General features: G+C 32.6%; 1 long non-coding RNA gene across 1 annotated transcript; it reads right to left on the bottom strand.

Annotated features, from left to right (window-relative positions):
- Window positions 1-539: 539 nt before the first annotated feature.
- LOC109590467 (uncharacterized) lies at window positions 540-4,801 on the bottom strand. The gene is made up of 3 exons (XR_002189330.1): window positions 2,540-4,801; window positions 2,417-2,464; window positions 540-655 (listed from the first exon to the last, which is right to left on the bottom strand). It is a non-coding gene; the product is annotated as an uncharacterized LOC109590467 (long non-coding RNA).
- Between the last annotated feature and the right edge of the window lie 6 nt (window positions 4,802-4,807).

The raw sequence follows: 4,807 nt of genomic DNA, 5'->3' as shown, positions 1-4,807 counted from the left end.
GCTAAAAAAGGAGCTTTTTATATCAAATTTTTTGACACTAGATATCACATTCACATCTATATTTATAGTCTGTCAATATCAGCCCCACAAAATGCAGTTTCATATGAAAGTCAATTTTTAATTTTTATTTGTTATAAAGTGATGTTGCATGTGTCTTAGTTTTCTTGTGTATCAAAGTCATCAAACTCCATTAATTCTACTTCGGTCAGTGTTGGTAGGTCCGGATCCCTTTCTTCTTTAACCTGGGAGCCTTATAGTTACCTGATGAATGAAATAACTACGTGTAGCACAACTACAATCAACCTCATGCACACATTACAAAAAGTATTCCAATTATGTGGTCTACACACAATAATGAGTACATGTCCACTGTACATGTATTTACAAATTTACTGTACATGTAGTGAGGAGCTTGGACAGTAGTTTGTCTGTCTGTGGTAACAAGTTGTTTGCCAACTATGCTGATATACTAACACACTTTCCAGTACAAGTAAGTATACTTTATGTAATTTTAATAAGTACATGTACATGTACTTACTTGTTATTGTTTTTAGTCATTGTCACAGCTCTTGCTACTGATTCTTGTACATCAGTTGGTAATAACTTAATATCACCTAACACTCGTATGCACACACCATGATTATGAATTAGATCACTATAAAATAATAATAATAATAACAATAATAATAATATATTAATAATAATAATAATAATAATTAGGCCAGCGTATTGGTCGCAACCCTTCTGTTACCTGCTCCCATCTCTTCCAGCGCCTCTCAGTCTCTTTATGGAGAGGTAATGCTGCTATGTGGGTTGCTCGGCAGTCCTCTCTCGCATCCCACATTGACGGTTCCCTTTAAGGGATTCTTTGTTTCAGTTGTTTCCTTTTGTTGTTGTTGTTGCTATTGTTGGTGTTTTTTTTGTTTGTTTGTTTATTGTTTGCTTCTTGTATCTTTCTGTCACCATTTTAATAATAATAACAATAATAATAATAATAATAATAATAATGGAGGGGTAGTGCTGCTATGTGGGTGACTCGGCAGCTTCCCCTTCCTCCTGGTGTTGATGGTGTGATATAACTGTATGGTGTGTTATATCTGTCTCTCTCATCCTTGTGGTTTTTTTTTGTTTTGTTTTTTTTCTTCTTTGGTTGGTTTTTATAATAATAACAATAATAATAGCAAAAAAATAATAATAACAATAATAATAGCAAAAAAATAATAATAACAATAATAATAATAATAATAAGAAAGTAGATAGTTAATGGTAGTATGGGCCAGACTAAAGAATAATAATAATAATAATATTGATAATAATAATAATAATAATAATAATAATAATGTACACATAATAATAATAATAATAATAATAATCATAGGGCACCTGTTTCAGAGGCTTGCTGTGTCCTTGTGGCGTGGTAATGCTTCAATGTGGACATCTCATCTGCCGTCCGTTCCCCCTCTTGTAGATGGGGTTGTCTAACTTATTTGTGTTTGTTTGTTTCATTTTTGTGTATTTTTTGTTTGTAATAATATTTTCCTTTTTTGTTTTTGTTTTCTGTTTTTGCAGCATGTCACTTATGTCTGTTATAATAATAATGATAATAATAATGTCCTTTTTTGTTTGGTTTTTCTCTTAATAATAATGATATTATTTAAACTATTTCTCAAACTATTCTACCTTAACTACATATATTATATAATCTAATTTTTCTTCTTTATTTCTTTTAACTTATTTTTAACTTGTTTTGCCCTGTTTGTTAAATAATAATAATAATGATGATAGTAATAATGGTAGTAATAATAATAATAATAATAATAATATCAGCATATATTCTAATTCTTCACCCTCTTTTCTCTCAGTACATACATGTATTGATGTCCTTAAGTTTTGTAGAATGCTTGAGCTGATTCCGACAAATATTTTTTGAGTTACGGCCATTTTAAAAAATTGGCCAATTTCTAAAAAATACCCAAGGCTATAATAGCCGATGGTTTCTTTAAATGGCTCAGAAATCACTCCAAATTTTTATTGCATTTTCTGATATTGATGGACTTTTATATGCTGTGTAAAAAGTTTGGTTGATTCGGAAAAATATTGCTTGAATTATGGCCAATTTTAAAAATTGGCCAGCTTCTGAAAATACCTAAGGCTATACAGTTCACGGTTATTCTAAAAATGGCTCAAAAATTACCCACAATTTATATTATACTTCCTAATACATATTGATGCACCTATGCTGTGTAGACATTTATGTACATTATTATTAAAATGGCATATTCTTTCGTTTTCAAATTTTGGTAAAATTTGGCCAGTGACCCTGTACTATAGTACAGGGAGTTTGATCCATGCAATTTTTGAACAACAGTAAAATTATTAAATTATTGTGTCCTAGTTATAATACTATATCACTTACAATTATTCATAAGTCCAGAGCCTTCAGCCTGAACTTCAGCAGCCTAGACTGAAATTAACATGATATCAACTCAGTATTACATTAATATTATATAAAAGGGTCAGTAATTCTTAAATAACTTACAATGGAGCCTTTAGTTCATTATCCGTGGACATAGAGCTTCCTACAATTTCTTAAATGTATTTTTAATTTAGGCCACATTTACATGACTACATTTTAAACAAAAACTAAAATATTTTTGGTTGGGTTTACACTGATATCAAATCCAAACAAAATAAAAACAACTACTAAAAGAATAATTCTATACACAAATGATAAATTCTAGTGACAATACAGCTGCTGGATTGGTGTAAACACCTGAAACAGGAATAACAAAAATGATGGTGGAGTTGTGTAAACATAACCTTATTTTTAAGAATTAATTTTAATAACAGCATAGTACAGAGTATCATTTTAAAATGTAAAAAATTAATGTCAATAACTTTAAAGTACTAGTTTATATTTTGGTTCAATTCATTAGCTTACTAAATAGTAACATTAATACAACAGCAAAAGTACTTAATAAAAAAAATAATAATAACTAATCAGCTATAATTATCAAGAAAGAGAGGAAGGGGATTATTAGGATATGAGAGAAGTATAAAAGCTGAAGAAAGTATAGTCTTGGTTGGTATGTTAAAAAATTAGTGGAACCGTTATTGAAAGCAGTTGGAAGAAGTAAAATCTTAGATGTAGAGGGTAGTAGGCCAAAGGAAAGTTATAAACAACTTGAGATGGTAGCAACTGAAGAAAGATGGATAGGAAAAAGAATGTATGGACAGCATTACAGGGAGATGAGGGAAGGAGCAGATATACACAAGACATGGACGTGGTTACAAAAGAGTGATATAAAACCAGAGACAGACAGAGGCTCTTATTTGTGCGGACAAGAACAGGAATTGAGAACTAACTATATTAAATGTAAGATTGATGGCTCCAGTGAGTCATCATTGTGTCATTTATATAGAGAGAAGGTGAGAGTGTATACCACATTGTAAGTGAATGTAAAGTGCTAGCTCAAAGAGAATACAAAAGGAGACATGACAAGATTGCTCAGTTCATCCATTGGGAGCTATGTGGGAAATTTGATATGGAAAGAGGGAGGAATTGGTATAATCACAAGCCTGAGGGGGTAACTGAAACAGTTGAAGTAAAGACATTATGGGACTTCATGATTCAGTGTCACAGAATGGTTGAACATCGCAAGCCAGATATTGTAGTTGCTATGAAAAGGGAGAAGAGGTGTATGATTATAGATGTGGCAGTTCCAGGTGACACCTAAGTCGAAGTACAGGAAGATGAAAAAGTTGAGAAATGTCAGGAATTGAGACAGGAAATTGTGAAGCTATGGGGAATGAAGAAAGTGGAAGTAATACTGATTGTAGTTGGAGCACTGGGGGCAATATCACATAGGATCAGTGACTGGTTAAAGAGGTTGGAGATTAACATCAAAGTAGAGCATACACAGAAGACTGTGTTATTGGGATCTGCACAAATTCTGAGGGGACATTTAAATATGTAATTGTGTATCACAGTTTTGTACCAACTTGTTAGCTGTGATAATAGTAGTAATAATAATAATAATGGGGACAGGTTTGTCGAGAACCAATAGTACAAGAATCAAATATCCAAAATAAATCTCCTGCTCTTGTGGCTGACCTAGCCATTAGGGGAGTCTGGTCTCCACAGTCTGAGGCATTGCTCGATATTTGTGTTGTAAACACTGACACCCAGTTATATTTGAACCGGTCTCTATCTGATGTACTGGCCAAAGCTGAAGAGGAGAAGAAAGTGAAGTATTTGACAGCATGTGAAGCAAAACAAGCATTATTCACCCCAATATGTGTGTCAGTGGCTGGTACGGTAGGAAGAGAAGCAAATGCCTTTTTGAAGAGATTGGGAGAAAGATTATCACTGAAATGGACGAGGCACTACAGTGAAGTTATAAATTGGCTCGGGAGTCAATTAACATTTGCCATCATTTGAGCCTCAACACTTTGTCTCGGTGGCTCCAGGATGCAATGGAGATTTGTTGATACACGTGATGGAGCCCCAAAGAAAGGAAACGATCGAAAGTGTTTGTGTAGAAGTAAAAGTGTAGTAGAAAATGAGTGTGATGTGGTGAATTAGTAATACATACAAAAGAATTGAAACGATTCCAACAAAAACAAATGAAACGAATTAAAACGAACTAAAAGAATGAAGTACAACAATGACAATTACAAGAAAGCAATCCATTTTACGTAGTATTATAGTTTAAGGTTTAAGAAGATAAAAATGAAGGACGAGGTTTAGTAGCTATAGGCATTATTTGTCTTCTCTCTGCCTCTTTAATCATTTCTCGTACTAATT

Source organism: Amphimedon queenslandica, unplaced genomic scaffold (genome assembly GCF_000090795.2).
Source record: "Amphimedon queenslandica unplaced genomic scaffold, v1.1 AMPQUscaffold_9976_Cont17744, whole genome shotgun sequence".
Taxonomy (NCBI): Eukaryota; Metazoa; Porifera; class Demospongiae; order Haplosclerida; family Niphatidae; genus Amphimedon; species Amphimedon queenslandica.
Note: the sequence above shows the minus strand (reverse complement) of the source record. Positions and strands in the feature narration are given on the sequence as shown.